This window comes from Myotis lucifugus, unplaced genomic scaffold (assembly GCF_000147115.1).
Source record: "Myotis lucifugus unplaced genomic scaffold, Myoluc2.0 scaffold_68, whole genome shotgun sequence".
Taxonomy (NCBI): Eukaryota; Metazoa; Chordata; class Mammalia; order Chiroptera; family Vespertilionidae; genus Myotis; species Myotis lucifugus.
In genome coordinates, this window is record NW_005871116.1 from 5541458 (window position 1) to 5561291 (window position 19834).

The 19834-nt window shown below is 44.1% G+C and overlaps 1 long non-coding RNA gene across 6 annotated transcripts; it reads left to right on the forward strand.

Moving 5' to 3' along the window:
- The first annotated feature begins 289 nt into the window (after positions 1-289).
- LOC106697422 lies at positions 290-8897 on the forward strand. Of its 6 annotated transcripts, none has more exons than XR_002829644.1 (4): positions 290-605; positions 2949-3021; positions 3225-3472; positions 5230-8897. It is a non-coding gene; the product is annotated as an uncharacterized LOC106697422 (long non-coding RNA). The 6 variants fall into 6 exon arrangements; XR_002829646.1 differs by lacking the exon at positions 290-605 and adding an exon at positions 699-1257; XR_002829645.1 differs by lacking the exon at positions 290-605 and adding an exon at positions 1277-1771.
- Positions 8898-19834: the final 10937 nt, after the last annotated feature.

Below are 19834 nucleotides of genomic sequence, written 5' to 3' on the forward strand. Positions count from 1 at the left end.
CGACAGCAGCAGGTGGAAGGTTTAACCCCTTCAATTGCCCCGCGGAGCTGGGGTATGGCAAGACGCAAGATCCCTCGTTCCTGAGACGGTTTGTGTGAAAATAATAGCGAACCGAAGTTTCCCCGCCATCGGATCTACTTGTAGTTAGGGATCTATGCATTCCTCGGAGTTTGGACAGATGTTTACAGTCGTGAGGGTTACGGTGCCCGGGGCAGCCGCATGCCTGGGGCGCTGGTAGCGCCTAGAGGGCGCCTGGCAGTGTCACCCACTTGAGGGTGCGTGGGGAAGTGTATTTGGGGGCGAGCGCTTTATGACCCGGAGGGGGACGCTTGTTGGCCGGGCCCGGGCGCCGGGGTGCGGGGATTGTGTACCCAAAGGGTGTACGTGTGCGCGTGTGTGCGCCTGGGAGGCGTGTCGGCGCGGGAGCCAGTAAGGTGTGCAGGGGGGAGGAGGCCAGAGAGGTGCCGCCTGCCTGTGGGTGCCGCCTGGAGACCTTTGAAGGGGCAGGAAAGGTAACAGGCGGCCTGAGGGCTGGGACGTTGCCGGAGTTCCGCATAGGATTTAAGTGCCACGGACTTGACAGTTCCAGACCCATTGCCTTTCAGGTGCAGAGGGCTAGAGGTGGCTTCTGGAACTCTCAGGAGCCCTGCGAGGGCGGGAGAGGATTTTAGGAAATGTGTGGGGGGGGGGGGGGGGTGGGGACAGAACCCTAGAGACCTGAACCCTAGTCAGAGCTGCGGATCTGAAAGTCCCGGGGTGCTGCTGCCCATAGTGAAGACTAGATGTTCCCCGGTTCCCCGGGGTGTTTACTGTCAGGCTCCCTGGCATGTGTGCCCGGGAAGGCACTCACCTTTCCTGGCAGCTGTGGTAGCTCTGTGCCCTGACCAGCTGGTGTTCTAGGCTAGTTTCCACCTGGGTCACCCTCGAAGGCCTTCTCCCTGGGGTACTAACGGATAGATCTTGGAGGTAACTAGTATGGAAACATTTCCAGAAATTAAAATGCTGGCTAGAAACAAAATAAAATGCTTTGGCAGACAGGGTTGTTGGTCCCACCTTTTCTGTGATTGGGGATTCTGTTTCCTTTTGAGAAAAGCAAAGCCCAGTTGTCCCAGATTGGATTTCAAGGGGTCGCCAGTTCTGTGTGGTTTCCCTCCGGGCGGACCTGGCGGGCATCATTTGTAGCGGAAGCGTGTCCCAGGCCTCACCTCCTCCCCGCCCCTGTACACTTTCTGCTTCACGTGGGTCTAAGGAACGTTGGTGAGTCAACAGTCAGCTTTCCTTGTGGAGTAAAGATCTCAAAGTGAAATTGCAGTTTGGGTCTCCTGCATGCCCCGGAGAGACAGCTCTTAATGGGCCAAGGTGTGAAATGCAAGTCTATAAATGCAATGACAAAGTGCGGCGTAAGCACATTAGTTTTTTTCCAAACCGAGCACAACTTTGCCTTGTAAATATTTGTTCTAGGCAGAGTTTGGGACTGTGTTTTTGATTATTAGTTTTTAAACAGCAGACTGCACATCATAAACCACTTAAAAATGGATGCACGACGCCTCCCTGTGCTGTCTGTGGCGCCTGTGTTAACGGATGTTTATGGTGCTTGGTAGCCTATGGGATTGTCACGCTGGGTTTCTCGTTGGCCGAGGACATGATGTTTATAGCATAAAGTAATAAATGGGGCCTGGTGCGGCCTGCTTCTGCCAAGGGCATGAAGCACCCCCACATAGACACATCTTGAAGTTGGTCCAACTTGGCGAGCCTTTCTGGCTATCCGCTGGTGAGCATTGTTAATGTAAAGATACGGAGCTGAGAAAAAGGCGTGGGTTTTATTTTTTGAAATCTGTTAACCCAAAGTTAAAGCTTCCCTGTCATTCCGCTGGTAAATTGCACAATTATGGAGATGTGGTTGGCTTTTAGAGAACAATTTTTTTAAAAAAAACATGTCAATGATAAAAGTAACTTCTATTTCTTAGTGTGTTCATGTGTCGATCCAAACCACTTTTCCTTCATAAAAAAAAAAACACACAACAACACACACACACCCTATAATCTCTTTGGTAATGATTTAAATAATATGAGTGTTCAAATCACCTAGCCACTTTGTGAATCTTGAATCGGTAAGAATTGAAGCTTGGGAAGACAGGGGTCAGCTCTCCACTTGTGGTGTAAACAAGGGATGGCTTTTTGGCAAGTGATTTTCTTCAGCCTGGAACAGTATAATGTAAATAATGTGCCCAGTGAAATGGTTGACTGGGCCGATGACCAACTTTAGAGTTAACTCTCTATCAGGTACATGAATTGCCAATGAGTAACTCTCCCTGGAAATGGGCCAGCCCACCTTTCCTGGGACTAATCGGATGGGAATGTCTCTTCCTCGCCGGCCAGTGCATTCTAGGCGGTTCATTCTCAGAAAGTTCTGACTTGTACTGAATCGACATTTTCTTCCACCCATTGGCCTACTGGTCAGTTGCTGGAGCCACACACAGTGAATCTAACCTCTTCCCTTTAGGTACTGTATTTGAAAGCAAACACTGTGCTCCTTCTTCCTGAATTCTTTTTTGGCTATTCTTGTAGCCTTTCCTCACCCACACGGGGTCCCACCCTTCTCTTCCCCGACCACTATGTCCTAGATTCCACATCCTCGCCACTTTCTTGTGTACCGTCTGAAACACAGATGTGAAATCCTTAGTTCTGGACTCTACATCTATGAAGGCAGCTTAATATTTATGGGCTTTCTGAGCCATCTCACTGCACTGTTTGCTAATTTTAAGCCTATAAACACGATAACAACTCACTCTTTTCAGATTATTAGTCATCCTTAGTCAAAACATGATAATAGTTTCCAAACATTTCTTTGTGCCTGAACTTTTTATAAACCTATGGGAAGTAATACTGCCATGGTCCATTGACTTCTACATGCAATAGAAATAGCTACTTAATTTCTCTCCCTCAAGGATTACCAGCCCCCTAAAACCAGATGTAGAATGTTCTGAAGACAAGCAAATTGAAGCTGCATGTTACAAACAGGTAGGGCCTACCTTATAAGGTATTCTTTTTAAAAAATATATGTTTTTATTTATTTCAGAGAGGAAAGGAGAAGGAGAGAGAGATAGAAACATCAATGATGAGAGAAAATCATTGATTGGCTGCCTCCTACACCCCCCACACTGGGGATCGAGCCTGCAAACCTGGCATGTGTGGGAATTGAACCTGGACCTTCTCGTTCATAGGTCGACATTCAACCACTGAGCCACACCAGCTGGGCCCAAGGTTCTTTCTTCACATCACATTCCCACCCGTCAGCATTGACTGGGACCATGGAAAAGGATGCTGCTTATCTCGTCGTTCATCTGTGTTAACTAGCTGAGTGGGTACATTGTGAATTGAGATAAGTGTCACTTGTCCAGGAATTCTGTTTGCCTGTGGATTAGGGCTGGCCCATGCCCTCTGAGGCACCAACCACTGTGAAAGCCTGGGGGTAGGTTGACATTCTCGAAAGGGCATGGAGCAGGCTTTGGAATCGCATATCTTGCTTGTCTGATGGGATCTGAATCTGGCTTTGCCATTTACCACCTTCATGATCTCAGCAAATCACTTCAACTCTTGGAGCTTTATCTGCCCAATGGGGGTGGTGATTCTTACTTCACAAGGCTGTTGCCGTTTCAATGAGCCAAACCATGCCTGGCAGCCTGGCAGCCTGGCAGGTGGGGCACGCAGCAGGAGATGACTCTGCAGCACCTTTTTGAGGGGCTCTGAGAGAGGACACTTGAAACCTTCACTCATAGAAGATCCGCTTGATACCACCTGCTACTTCCTCCCCTCCTTCTTTCCCAGTAAACCAAAGTTACGGCCTCAGTGAGTCCCCAACTGCTTCTTTTGTTTGAGTTACGAGGACCCCAATATCAGAGCCCGCCTGCTTGTGCACTGGCCCAAAGAAATGCCTGAGCAGGAGTTTGCAGGATGGAGAGAGAAACAGCTTACTATTGAATAGGCCAACCCAGAGGCAGGGAGCCCGATGGCATGTAGGTTACAGATTAGGGCAAAGTCACAGGACACGTGGGTTAGGGGTTCTGGGTCCTACAGGGAGCTTACTAGTCAGAGGTGAGGTAAGGATCATGAATCTTTTCCTCAGGTCTTGAGGACAGTTCTGACCTCTGTTCCAACACCCCTGTGGGAAAGTAGCCAGGGAGTCATTTCTCCTGAAATAACTTCGGTCAAGATGTGATCTTTCGCCTGCAGAGGTCTGGACCTGTGACCAGCAGTCAGGTCTGGGCTGTTCTGCTGCCTGAGGGGTTGCTGATTATTGGGGCAAAGGCTAGGTCTTGAGGGACCTACACATACACAGAGAGAGAGAGAGGAAGAGAGAGAGAGAGAGAGAGGGAGAGAGAGAGAAAGAGAGAGAGGATTTCTAGAGCTAGGACTTAAGCTACATTTAACCAAAGTCCTAAGGACCCTCCGTTTCACTGGAACTGTTGAAATTTCGCTTCTTCAGAAGGGGGCTGCTGTCCGGAGATGAGTTGCTTGTGAGGTCTCCGCCAGGCTGCCTAGACCACTGCCACACAACAGCCGTGACAGGTTGTTTATTGGTGCCTTACGAAGTTTGGATTTAAGAATCAATACAAAAGCCATTCCTGGGTACACATATTTGTAAGAGAGATTTCTATTTGCCAGTGTTGGGAGACCCTCCGTAGACATGGTGGGACTTTGGGTAAGTTAAGGGACAATCGAATGTTGGCCTGTTGGGGTGATGGGGGTTGTGGTAAAAGGCCTTTCTTGGTAAAGGGCAGCCTATGACGACGTGACATAAGAACTGAGTACCCAGAGGAGTGCACACCAAAGCCTACACATGTTTTGGTCCCTATTAGAGTAACCTTCCCCCATCTAGGTCATGCTATCATATGAGCTTGTTTTCTTTTCTTCACAGCACTTATCACTGTCTAATATTATCTTGTTTATTAATTTGTTTTCCTGGGTTGTTGTTTCTTTGTGTGTGTGTCCATGTCCACTGACAGAAATGTAAGCTTCCTAAAAGCTTACAGGATCTTTTCTGTTTTGTTCACTTTATATCCTATAGAAAATCCTTAGTAGGTTCTGGTTGAATGAATGCGCGCATGCATTTGAGAATGGAAATTTCTGTTAGCATTTTTCCAAACATTTGCTTTCCTTCCACACATCCCAAAATGTGTGGCTTTCGAGTTCCCAGTGTATTTATAATTTGGTGCAATTTCTTCACAGTATGGAGTGAGGAGCTCTTTCCAGGAACCGAAAAGTAATCCAGGGCACCCATCATCTCCCCCAGCCAATGACCGTGAACTGACACATTCAGGAGGCCCTTCTCTCCATCAGCAAATATAGTCAGGAGTGATGTCTTGGTCTGGATTTCTCCCAGAAGCAGACCACGACATAAGGGTTCAGGTAAAATTTCATTTGGGAAAGTGAAATGAGGCAGGGCAAGGAGCCGCTCACGTGAGCATTGTCAAGCAAGTTACAGCCCTTAAGAAAAGATCAGTGATCTTTTTGAAGAGAGTTTGGGAGCGCAGGCAAAACACACAGCTTGGAGTCCTCTCACCCAAGGTTGAAAGAGTTTGAATATTTACCCACCAACTTTCCTCAGTCAGTAGTTGTTGGGCACTAATGCTGGGCAGAGCAAAGCAGTCTCGGGATGCTAAAGGGAGCCTTCAGCCAAAGCGACGCGGGTGCTGGCGGTTAGAAATTAGTCAGGGTGAGGTTGTAGGGGGAGGGGATATGGTTGGGGGAAGGGACAGGCTACTTGCACTGGACTCATTTCATACTTACAGAAAAGTTACAAAGATGTAGAGTTCCTTGACGAGCTTCCCCCTAACGTTAACATCCCTCACCATGGTGTACTTGTCCAAACGAAGAAACCAACATTAGTACACTATAAATGAAATTCCAGATTTTAGTCAGAGTTTCTGTGTTTCCACTAATGCCTTTTTTTCTGTCCCAGGATTCAATCCAGAATATCACATTGCATTTAATTTTACAGTTTTTAACCATTATGCATACACTTTTATTTGGACCTTCTCCTATGTTCAATTAACTAGTCTTTGTCACTAGATAGTAAGTTCTATGAAAAGACAGTGATATTGACATCCAGCATCACGTTGGACACAGTGTATGTTCTCAAAGAAAAAAACAGTAAGAACAAAACTTATTCAGTAGACTTACGTGTAGCTGAGCCTCCATCAGTTAGCTAAGAACTACTCATAACAGTGTGATGACTTAGAAGAACTTGGATTTTGAACATGTGTCCTAAACATCAAACGTGAAGCAGGACCACTAAGTCAGACACAGCCCAGTGCCTTCGATGTGCCTGGCATTGTCTGTGCAGGTCACAGTTAGTCCTGCTGTGAGTCACATGGCCGCGGGGACCTCAGAAGGATGGAGTGAGACTCGGGGAATTTAGGCACTTGCCCAGGGAGTCATAGGTGGTAAATGACACAGCAGAGGTTACAACTTGGTTTCTGACAACTTTGGAGCCTCTACTCTTAACACTAGTCAGTTACTCCTGCTCTTCTCCGCTTGCCCAGCCCCTATCCTTGGTGCTATGTGGCTGACAAGTCTGTATTATCAAACCGCAACAGACGTGGGCGCCTGGTATATTTCAGTGAGCTGATGAAGTTAACCTTGAATCTGTGGATTGTTTTCAAAGCCTACCTCACATTGGTCACACCTGCTATCTTGGTATCCAAAGACACGGACCCCAAAGCTCTTCAGAAAGTCGCCCATCTGCCAAGAATAAAGTTTTGACACAAGGCTAATAACAGGCTTGGAAGCAAGCAGCTCTAAAGAGCAGGACATTGATGTTGTATAAGAATTCATGTATTTTATAATGTGCTTGAGTTTGGATTGTTGGCCCCCATTTTTCAGTCTTTCCATAGTTACCGTTTTTTGGTGGGCTTTGTTTTTTAAATGCCACACGAGGGCTATGGAATATTTAATGAAATCTTTGACTAATCTTTATACTTGCAATAGCCCACAGGAAAATTACCCTTGGTCGCCTTGGCACTCGGGGAACTAAACTCGAAAGGAGAAATTCTTCTCAGTCATTTGAGCTTTGACTCTGGGATGATAAGCAGCATGGATATGCAGGCTGACCAGCGCTGAAATTCCTCTAACCTCTAATTCTAAATTGAGAAAAGACTAGGCTTTAAGGCCTCTTGTTTATCTTTGCTTTGATTACAAGTTGTGGGGAGCCTAGAGTTAGTATCTAATAACGCAATCTATGTGAAACACACATTATTGGCTCAGAATGAGATCTACGGAGATACAAAAGGACAATCATGTAAAAATGATCTTTTATTTTTTCCTTAGAAGAAACAAGCTGGATTGACTGAAAGGTATTCCCTTCAGACTCTAACGTTTAGAGCATTGCATGTTTTTAAAAGGAGAAACAAGATTTCCTTGTAGAACATATGTATGACACTGTTTACTTAAATGGCTATATTAAGTTGACATGGTTTTAAAGCACGGCCTTTGACCCTTTGTACTTGGGATTACAGGCACAATCTGTTAGTGCAGATTTGTAAACTGTGCTCCAGCAAGACCCCTCGGGCCCTGGGGTGTCCAGAGGAGAGGCCCAGCTGACGGCACTGCCTCCTCCACTCCTGCAAAAGGCTCTGCTTCTGAGAGAGTTACGTTGAGGGAACAGCCACTCTTAAAAAAGCAACCAACGAAGACGCTTAAACCTGCTATCTATTTCCTTATGTCCCAGAGACTACTTTCTGACCGCCTCTCTTCAGGAAGCCCTCAGATTTCTAGAGGGAAAAGCACGTTCTGTGTCCAAGTTCGGATTTACTTTCCTAACTGCTCGATGTGAACTCCGAAGGACTGTGTATTATCTACTTAGCCGGCTCTCAATAAGTAGGCTGCTTCACTAATTACTGTTATGTGGACAACGTTTAGGGAGTGCTTATTACGACTAGGGGCTATACCAAGCTCTTTTTCATGCTATATTATTAAATCCCACACAAGATTCCTGGGATTTACCTCATTGTACATTTGGCGAAACTATGACATGAGGAGGTTAAATAATTGTAAAAAGCCCCTCAGTAGGTAAGTAACACAGTCCAGATTAAAACACAGATATTCTGCCTGGCCAGGATTGCTCAGTGGTTGGGCATCAACCCATGAACCAGGAGGGCAGATGCCCGGGTTGTGGGCTCGATCCCCTGTAAAGGGCATGCAGGAGGCAGCCAACCTATGATGTTTATCTCTCATCGATGTTTCTATCTATCACTCTCTTTCCCTCTAAAATACAATGAAAACATATTAAAAACAAATAAATAAGACACTTATCTTCCTAATTCCAAATGTGTCCATCTCTCCTGCTTCTCACTACTGCCCATGGGGTGCTTTTAAAAATATGTCCACAAATTCTTTGGTATTCCTTCCTTCGAGAGGTTAAATCCAAATTCCCTCCCCTGGAGTGGGCTGGACTTAGTGACTCATTGCTAATGAACAGAGGAAAGCAGAAGCGAAGATGTGCAACTTCGGAGACTAGGTCACTCAAAGGCACTGTGGCCTCTCTCTGGGTTGCTGTCTTTTGGATCCTTCACTCTAGAGAAAACCAACTGCCATGTATTGAGCGGCACTTTGAAGAGGCCCATGCGGAAAGGAAATGAGGGAGTCCCACCTCCGTGTGGTAGGAAGAACTCAGGCCCCCAGTCCACAGCCACTGTAAAACTGAAGCCTGTTGACAGCCACCATAACAGTGACCTTGGAGGTAGAGCCTTCCGCAGTCCAACATCAGAATGACTACAGCCCCTCCCACCAAAGCTTGTCTGCAAGCTCATGAAAAACCCTGAGCCACAGACACCCAGCTAAGCCTCCTCCCACCCCTGCACTTACACTGGAAGACAATAAATGTTTATTGTTTTAAACTTACGTTTGGGGTTAATTTGTTATGCAGCAGAAGATGACTAAGGTAGCCTAATACCTTGATCATTTTTTAAAAAGAAAATTGTTTTAATGTTATTATATCTCAAATAGAGGCCTGGTGCATGAAATTCATGCATTCAGTGTGTGTGGGGGCCGTGGTCCCTCAGCTCGGACTGTGCCCTCTTGAAGTCTGGGAGCCCTGCGATTGATTGCCCCACAGAGGGAGGCCCCGCCCACCCACCACAGCCCGCTGGTTGGTGACTTGGGCCTCCCTCTTTGGGGTGATCATGGGGCGATGGTGGAGCCCCCCGACCAATCGCATCACACCCACCTTGGCTGGCCTGGTGCCAGTGGGTGTCATAGCACGGTCGTCCAGATGGTTGTTCCGCTGTTTGGCCATTCGGTCGATATGCATATTATGCTTTTATTATTATAGATTTTGAAATATTCATACAGCAAGGAAAAAATTTCCAGAGAAAAACATGCTGCTGAATGTAAGCAGTAAATATTAATGCCCCATTAACATAACAGTATAAAGACTTCTCTGGGGTTTGAGACTTTGTAATTCAAAGTACAACGGCTTTAAAAATCCATGATTTACAAAGGAAGGATATGAATAATAACCACGTTGCTGAAGATAGCATTTTGAACTTTTAAAAAAAATCCTCGAGGGGAAACTCAGGAAGTATTCTGTTTAGTAGGTTATCGCTCACGATCTTAAACGATTGGGAGCTTGTACTTTACATGATTTAGATGTACTTCCCTAGCAATTTTACTCAGCTTTTGCAGGGGGTCCTGAGAGCTCGCAGGTCAAGCCATTTCTTGGTTTGCTCTGCCCGACAAAAGGCATTAACTCCACTTTATGGCCACTTGCAGTTTAATAAGTGACTTAGACTTTGATTCATATCTTTTAAGCTTAAGCCCAAGACTTTGTAGAAGATTTTGGGATATAGCGCCATAATCTTAATTTAAGGATGGACTCTGAAAGCTGGAGAGATATTTAAAGTATAAATGTAAAGGACATATTGAGGTACTGAATTGGGGTCACTTTAAGTCCTTATGGAAGATCCTAGGTGACTTGCCTTTGTAAAAAAAAAAAAAAAAAAACATGTGAAAGTGATTTTTTTCTTATGTATTTACAAAGGGATTTACATGAGTTAAGGGATTCACTTATGAAACAGATATGGCTAGTTCTTGCGTGGTATTCAGAGTAAATATATGTAGAGATGCTGTTTTCCCTGCTCAAATCGAAGAACCCAGATCAGACCCTCCCAGTTCTCCTTTTCAGTGTTTTCCCCTCCATGCAGCTTGTACCCTGAGTTCTCAAAACTACCTTTCATATTGAACTGGGCTTCTTAGTGTCTCTTGATCTTGATTCATGGTTTGTGCTGTCGGGGAGGATAAAGATGAGTATTGATAGCCGGAGTATAAAGATCCATCATTACCATGATTCATTCATTCACTCACTCAACTCACTCACTCACTTATTAATTCAATTGACATTTTGCCCAGCAGAGCAATGGTCTAGTTCAGCCGTGGGCAAACTACAGCCCGCGGGCCGTATCCGGCCCGTTTGAAATGAATATAACTAAAAAAAAAAAAAGACCGTACCCTTTTATGTAATGATGTTTACTTTGAATTTATATTAGTTCACACAAACACTCCATCCATGCTTTTGTTCCGGCCCTCCGGTCCAGTTTAAGAACCCATTGTGGCCCTCGAGTCAAAAAGTTTGCCCACCCCTGGTCTAGTTGCTGGGTTACTATGATAAGCGATTTAGAACTAGTTTCTGCCTTATGGGAGTTTGTGGTCCAGGATGGAGAAAGACATTAACCAAGTATAATTAAGAACTGTTGTGAAATAAAGTTATAAGGGGGCCTCATCCAGGTTGGAGCTTGGTGGTGAGGGAAGGCTTTCCAAAAGAGATATATAAGGGCTTCAGAAGTAAAGTGGGAGGGAGAAGGAAGAGCAATCTGGGCAGAGGGCAGGGGAGCCAGAAGGTCCCCAGTGCTTTTGAGAGCTGAGAACAAGCAGTGGTCAGAGTTCAGAGAGTGAGGAGGGCCATTATCTGAGAAGAGTCCAGAGAAGCAGGCAGAGGCTATATCTTACACAGTGTTGCAGCCTGAGTTACAGTCTTTATCGTAAGAGCAATAGAAAACCTTGAAAGTTTTAAAGCAAGGGGGTGACATAGTCAGGTCTGCATTTTAAGCAGCTCACCTGGCTCTATTCTGAAAACTGGATGGAGGAGGGGGGTAGGGGGAGAGTTATTCAGGGAGATGGATTATGAGTCTGTTGTGAGCCAGAGATGTTGGTCACTTGGACTGGGGTAGTGGTGATGGAGAGAAATGAATGGATTTACTATTATGTATGGTAATAGATTTACCATTTATTTATGAAGTAAAGTTGATTGGACTTAGTGCTGACTTGGACATGACTGGGTGAGGGGTACCACGGGTAACTCCCAGGTATTGGGTTAAAGTGAATGTGGAATACTGGAGAGTGGCCAGGTACAGGTTGGGAGAAAGTCGTTTAGTTGGCGACATTTTGAATTGGAGGCCTTTTTTAAGACCTCCACAAGGCAATGCAGTGCTGTCTTGGGTCCTAGATCAGAGGAGATAAGAAATTGGAAGTCAGTGGCTTGCACAGAGAATCGAAACCACAAAGATAAGTGAGATCACAGACAGGGTGAAAATGAAGTGAGAACGGAAAGCACAGGTCTGAGCCACAGGGAACTCCAACATTTAGAAGCAAAGTGGAGGAGGCGACAAATAGGAGTGAAAAATGGGACAGAGTAGATGCTAAAGTGTCATCTCAGAGGCCAAGGAGCCTATTGTGTAATGCCTCGTTATGGTTTATTAATTCATCAAAGGAAAAACCTTTTTTCTTTTTTTTATATCCTCCACAGCACAGCAATGTGCTGGAGGTTGGGCCCATGGTGGGCATTTAGTAATTAGTAATCGATGGATTTATCCTATATTTGATAAAAATTTTGGAAGGCTTGGTTTGATAATACAGGTTTTAGAGGGCAACATTATTGCTGATGCACATTGAGTGGGAAATATGATACCTTTTAAAATCCAGCAAATAGAAAAATGAATCAACATGAGTCAGATTCATTGATGGAACTGTGCCACCATCAAGCACTAAAATATTAGTGGTGATGTCACTAGAAAATATCCCACTCTGAGAGCACCCATAGGCAGTAAGACAACGGTCTCAGTGTGTTCTCTGCTAGGGAAGGACTTTGTGATCCAGTAATTATGGTAGTTTAAAATCTTTTTAATTTACAAATTTGACATGACTCTGCTTTTCTGTTTCCTCCAGTCTCTGGTGGTGAGTTTTCTGAAAATATTCTTGATTTTTCATGTTTTTTGTTTTTGTTTTTGTTTTTTTGCACATAAAGGGTTTGAAGGATAAGGTTGGGTGACATCATAATTATAAAAATTACGGAATTAACAGATTTATATTGTTTATACTTCTAAATTCGAGAGAACAGGGAACTGTCTACACATTGTATAAGATAAAGTTAAAATTAAAAATGAATTCAAGGTTGAAAGACGAGGTCACTACCTAATTTTAAGATGCAAACATAACCTCTGACCTCCACACATTCCTTCAGTAGTACTACAATGATGGAAAATAGAAAAAGCACAGCATTTCCAAGGAACCACAGACATTTGGACCATAATTATTTGTTCCTGTTTTGTTTTGAGAGAACTTTCATTTTTTTTAAGACAATCAGCTTAAGGATGTTTTCAGGCACTACAATTTGTGACAATCAAAACAGTCTTCTAATGGGTCCACAGCATTCGATTTCTCCTGATTTTAATCACAGCAGAAGACTTAGGCAGATATCAGGAGGGACTGCCTATGTATCTCCGGATTTGAAAATGTACTTCAGTCCAATCAGCATTTACTCCGACGTCACACAGAGTTCTGAACAGAGAGGGTCTGGCTTAAGCTCAGGGTGCATTACCGAAAGGAGCAAATTTTTGTATGTTGGTTTGTTTTAATGTACTTTAAGGGCCTTATTAAGCTATACTTGGCAATAACCTTGTGTAAGCTTAAGATCACCATGGTGATCTGATATGTGTATACATTGTAAAGTGGTCACCACATTAAGGTTAGTTAACACACCCGTCACCTGTCATAGTCGTGTGTGTGTAGAACATTTAAGATCTTCTCTACCAGAACATTTCTGGGAGACAATACAGTATTAAACTAACTGAAGCTTTCCCCTCAACGGCGTAAAAGGAACAGGCAGCTCTTTGATACTCTCATCACCGGTTCGAGATGGGCCCTTGTGACCGGTTTGCTGTGCCCTCACTTATTGTCAACAGTGACCTCAGTGAACCTCCCCTTAGATAGCTGAGACCTCAGTGTGTGTTTCCTCTGAATCGGTCCTAGTCACTGACATTTCTCTGTTTGGCATTGATTTTTGAGCTTTCATGGAACTTTAGTCCTAATTTACACAGAGTAGAACTTTGAAAATCCTACAGTTATCCGTTGAGCAAGTTCTTATTGAGGTGCGCCTCACCTCTCTGGTCAGGGAGGGACTGACAAGTCCTTTGCCTTCGTGGAGTGTCTGGTCCGATGTCCATGTTGCATGGTGGTCCCTGGATTTAGGAAAAAGGGACTCTAGCATCGAAAACTAATACTTCTGCTGGGGAAGTATTTGAAATATTTACAAACTACATATATCGAAACCTAAAACTCTAGTTCATTGGTAGAAAGGTAGCATTTAAATTACGAGTTTCGTTAACAGGGTGTTGGGATAAGTGTGTACGTCATCTCCTGCTAGCTGCAGGCTGCTTTAATCTTCGGACCGCCCTTTCATCTTAATAGGTTAGGCCAGGTTAGGCCAGGTTTCCAAGTCTGGCTACACATTAGACTTACCAAATAATCAGAATTGCCCTTGCAGAAGCAGGCACATTTTCAAAGCTTCCAGGTGGTTCTTTTTTCTTTTTGTTTTTGAAGCCAGGGCGGAAACTGACTGGAGGAGGTCCCATATGGAAATGCAGGGGTGAGTTTTTCTCTGCACATGGGTACAGAGCTTACTTATTTATTAAATTAGTAGCCAACATTTGGGGAAAAAAAAGATTTTCAGTTTCTCTTGAAAAAAAAATGGAAAGATTGGGCAACAATTGGGCTTTTATTTGTGAGTGGCGAAAATTCAACAAAGTAAACCACAGTTCCTGCCGGGACCACTTCATTCATTGGTGTTACCTTCCTGGCTCTTGACGGCCTTTGCATTTGTGAAACTGAACTAGAGGGTCTTAAAAGTCTCAAAAGTATTTGAATTGCTTGTTTCCAAAGCCAGAAAACCAATGGCAAACAAATGACACCTTGATCTATAAACTAATTGTTATATGAAATCAAAGGGGACTTAATCTTTGACGATGGAAAATCCCAGGTCAGGTGGAGGGGAGATAGCAACCCCCCCCCCCCCGCCCCATGCTACGTGTGTGTGTGAGAGAGAGAGAGAGAGAGAGAGAGAGAGAGAGAGAGAGGGGGGGGCGATTAGAGGGAGAAGACAGCAGTCGATTAATTCACTTTCCGGGGATTTTTAATGAAGCTCCCCTCCCCTTTTGCATTCTTTCCTGTTTGGGAGCTGGGTCATTAGTTGGGATGTGCCTGGCTTTCCCGGGGGAGTGAAGAGGCCATTGTCAGGGCTTTGTTCACTTCTTCCTGTGCTGTGTGCGGAAGGCTCCTCAGGTTCTGGCCCTCCTTCCCCCTCCATGTGGCTTCCTGCTGTGTGTCTGCCTGAGAGCATGTACCTGTGAGGAGGGGGCGGGGTCTGCTCTGTGTGGTTAATTGGCAGCTGCCTGGCATGAGATTTAAGTGGGCGTATTTGAATTAATACGATTTTGCTTTATGCAGGTAGAAAAATATGTACTTGATTTGTGTGGGGCCTCTTGCTCAGGTGGATAGTCCTTAAATAGTCCTTTTTCTATTAAAAAAAAATCTACACTATCAACCTGATTATATGCGCTATATATGATGACAATATGAAACATAAGTTATGAGCACTTTAAGCGCCCAGCATGTTCCAGGTGCTTAACATAAATATCTCATTTGTTCCTCTCAGCCATCCTATGAACTTAGGTGGTGTTATCATTCCAGGCCAGCAGAGGAGGGCAGTTGGGGGCAACCAAGCCTGCAGGGGAAGGCAGTTAGGGGCCACCAGGCTGGCAGGGGAGGGCAGTTGGGGGTGATTGGGCCGGCAGGGGAGCAGTTAGGCATTGATCAGGCTGGCAGGGGAGTGGTTAAGGGGCAGGCAGGCAGGCAGGCAGGCGAGAGGTTGGGAGCCAGCAGTCCCGGTGCGGATGGACTGTCTTTTCTGGGGAAGCCAGGTCTCGTCTTCGTGGCTGAGAGGTTGCTTACCTGTGGCTCAGCCTCCACAATAAGTTGACACACGAAGTGACTGTCCTTGCACAGCTCATGCCAACTGGTCAGGAAAAGATTTTTGGGGAGCAAGGGGGGTGAGGGCACAGTATCTCTTGTCTGTTAAGTAATTTAAATTATGAATTGAGCCTGTCAGTCATCGTTTTATGTGCGGTTGTGTGCTTGTCATAATTGTCTGGATGCTGTGGCAAAAATAGCTGCCTTTAAAGAAGTAAAAGAGTGAGAACAGGGGTCCACACTCTTCTTAGGTCCCTGTCCTGTGTGCATATGTACACCTGTGTGTACGCCTATGCATACCTGTGTGTGTGTGTGTATGTGAATTTTTATAGGTGGTTTGTGTGCATGCTTACTAACACTCATGCCTTGCACAATTACCGCAGCGAATTCAACCATGACAGCAGTTAGAAAACAGCCAAGAAATTATAATTGTCCCCAGCAAATACTTTTGCTGCCCAAGAAACCTTTTTGTTTTTCATATTGTGGGATAAAAATAAACATTTGTTTTAAAACAGCTTTCTCATAAAGTTCTCTGGTTGGCACATATAAAACCAAAGTTTATTAACTTTTAATCTTATGGAGTTAGTGAGGGATAAACGCTCTGAGCTCTGTAATCTCTCCTGCTCTCTTTAAAGGTTTGTGAAAAAGAAACTTAGGAGTTTTTATTTTTTTAAATTAGTATGTATTGGGGGGTGGTGGTGGTGGTGTTAGTTTCAGGATAATTTCAAGTCTTTTAAGGGTTGCTTATTACTACAAGTTTTAACTATTGTTCAAATTCAGTTCATGCAAATTTCTGCTTTGAGGAGAGGGTTTTTACTGCCAACCTCTTTAGTAAGTTCTAACTCAAAAGGAAATGATGCCAAACTAGAGAAGCTATATAAATAATTTCCCTCAATACCTGTTTTCTGGCAGTAATAAATTAGGCTTTTGACTACGTCAGACATAATAATGAATTACCTGCTTGTTTATACTTCGGTTCCAAAGGCTAAATGCCCCTTTTTGTTATCCCGTGTTTCAGGCAAAGGTTTTCATTCAGCTTTGCTCCCTGGTGTGAAATGCTAGACAGGGAGATCTGCAGTATAATCAAGAGAAATTTCCCTTGGTTTCATTTATTAGAGACTGTAAGCAAGGGAAGAAGAAATGGAAGGACCAGGAGTGTGACACGGGCACAGTGACCTGAATGGGCTATTTCTTTGTTTGCTGGTAGGCTAGAGACTTGATAAGTTATCTTAACACAATAATGATGTCCTAGCTTTCTGAAGTTCAAACTACTCTATACCTCCCACTCTGAGATGGACAGCATGAGAAGTGGACTGATCATGGGCTTTAGGCCTCCATTCAGATCCTGCTCTTACATGTTCCAGCCATGTGTTGTATGGACTGAATGTGTGTGTTCCCCTCAAAATCATATGTTGAAGCTCTAACCCTATTGTGACTGGATTTGGGAATAGGACCTGTGTGGAGGTGATAGAGATTCAACGAGGTTGTAAGTGTGGGGCCCTAATTCAACAGGGCTAGTGAATTTATAAGAAGAGGAAGAGACACCAGAACTCTCTGACATGTGAAAACATAGTGAGAAGGCAGCTGCCTGCAAGACAGGAAGAGAGCCCTCACCAGCAACAGGTTTGGCTGGCACCTTGATCTTGGACTTCAGCCTCCAGAACTGTGAGAAATATCTTTCTCTTGGTGAAGGCACTCAGTCTGTGGTGTTTCGGTATGGCTATAGTATAGCGCAGAACTAAGTTACTTAAATTTACTAGAGGTAGTAAATTACTTAAAATTACAAATCCTGACCACCATTTACTCTAGCCATATAAGCTTTTTCATCAACCTGCAAAATGGTTTTGTTGTGAGTTTTATTTTTAATTTTTATATTTTTAAATCTTTATGGTTGAGAGTGTTACATAGATCCTCTTCCCCGCCCCCCGCTCCCATTAACCTCTTCCAGCCCGTGTTGTGAGTTTTAAATAAAATTGCACATATACTTGTGCATCATGGTGCTGAGCCATAGAAGGCACTTAAACTTGGTTTTGTTTCCAGGAAGTTTGGAACAGATCTTAATTGTGCAAACAGTTTGCAACGGCTTCACCCTGCTGTTGGAATAGTCCTATGACTGGTGCAATAATTTTGCATGTTAAACTTAGATTTTTATCTGCAGGTTGTTGAATCCGCAAACACCATTGACCAGCCTAAAAGCAATAAAAAGTTTTTTCTATGGTTAATAGTCGATAGATTCCTAGGGAATCTGGAAGAAACCAACTGTTTAAGAATGAAGCTACATTAATGATAATCATTTGAGTGCCTGTCAGTAAGGAAATAATTATCTTTTATTATTTATTAATAAAAACCAACTGGCATAATTAGGCTCTGGTGAGTTTTCTTCAATGGCCTTCTAGTACCTCATTCAGTATCACTTAAGAGGCACAAAAAGGCTTCTGTGCTCCCGAATAGATCCCAAGGTCTGCAGCAGCCCCCCCTCCACCTTGGATCATGCAGGTCCTCACCAAGGAGGATGCAGTTGGGTCTTGTGATCATGGATGGGGGTGGGGAACAGACTTTGCTTGGCCAAGTTTTGCCCTCCCCCCTGCCCTCCCTGTTGACCACATTGGGCCTGAGTGACCATTTCCTAAGCTCAGACCTCCTTATTTTATGCACAAAATTCTTGACTGGTTCCCAGTGCCCTTTAGAATAAGTCTTTGCCAGTGGCCCCATTTGTCATCTTGCAGGTGGTAAGTCTCTGTGCTTCCTGCTGTGTCCCCCTTACATAATGACCAGCAGTGCCATTGTCATTCCCTTAGGGAGGCCTTCCCTGGCCACCCTTGACTGGCCCTATGTTTATGTGCACAGTTTTTTATCATGTTGTCTTCTTCCCAATAGTTCGTCAGCACCGTGAGGGTGGGCCTGTGTGTGTTTGGGCTGCAACTCTACCTCCAGCACCTAGCTGAGAGGAAAAGAATGGCATGAAGGTTTACCCAGGGAGAGGAAGGGAGTATCTACCCTTAGGGGAGCATGTGGTGCTAGCAGGAGAGACTGGGGGCACCTCGTTGAGAAGAATGGAAAAGCAGAGGGAATGAGTGTTACCTCCTTTAAGATCGTCTCCAAGTCAGATACCTAAGAGGTGATAGAAATAATCCCTAAGGTGTGCAGGTCCTGCCAGAGGCATGGTGCCGGGGACCAAGAGCTGCTTCTTAAGAAGCAAATTGGGATGAAACTGTTCAGGACCACACATTGGAAATAGGGCCTTAGAAATTAATGTCAAATATAATGTTCCCATTTCCAACCAGCTACAGACACTGGCTTGAGCAATGAAACTGGGAAGTACTCTGTATAGAACTGGGAAGTCCTACTTGAATGGCTGGGTTTTTCTCGTTGTCTGCTTTGGTCATAACAATAACTCAGGCTCTCTGGAAGTCAGTGGGGAGTTCCATTGCTCAGTATGATCATGCTTACGATGAAATAATTTCTTATTGAAATAACTTATTATTTAAATTAAGTGTAATAGTACTTGTTTGGGATGTTTTGTTTTTACTTTTGCATCAAAAAAGATGTAATGGGAGCAAAATATTAGATCTTAATAATTAATTCAGATATAGACTGACACTTTGTCAAACTATGTCAGTTAATTACTTTTCCACACAGGAAATCTATTTTCAAATAGGTAATGGGTTTACCCAAATGTTTGCTTTATGGGAGGTTACAGCCATTCCTCATTATTGGTTCTTCTTTCGTCTCTGCCTTGTTATGGTTATAAGACTGAGTACTTGGTTTTAGATATGATGACAATGTGTGTGTGTGTGCATGTTTGAGAACACACATGTATACAAAGGGAGATCCTCAAATCCAGAAATGATGGGAGGTGGAAATATCAGCACTGCCTTGCATGATTTTATGTTGAAGTATAGCTTCACCTTAAAATGCATTACTGAAATGGAAACTAGAATGTGTATGGGGGGGGGGGGGCGGGTGGGAAGGTAATCTATATATGTAAAAGCCTAAGCAACTGGCCACTGGCCGACTGGCCAACCGGCCGGTAACTATGATGTGCACTGACCACCAGGGGGAGATGCTCAATGCAGGAGCAGAAACCACAGGCATGGAAACATGAAACAGACTGATTAATCTCAGAGGAGGGGGGGAGGGTGCGAAGAGATTAACCAAAGATCTTATATGCATACAGATGTGTGCACCAGTGGGGTCTCTCGGCCTGGCCTGTGTGGATCGAGCCAAAACCGGCTCTCTGACATCCCCCGAGGGGTCCTGGATTGCGTGTACTTAAAATAAGGTCTTAATGGGAATTGGCATATCCTTTTAACTCAAACCATTGAAAAACAAATTGCCAGAAAATAGTTAATGATAACTTAGTTTCAATATTATGCTGATTAATATTTTAAGACTGTATTATGAAAAATCAGGGGCGATTTATAATTTTAAGGCTTACACTGTAATTCCTGAGAGATTGTGATATTTATTTAACCTTTTCTTTATTTAATTTAAATAAAATTACTGTCATTTCTGTAAGCATTTATATAATGATGTT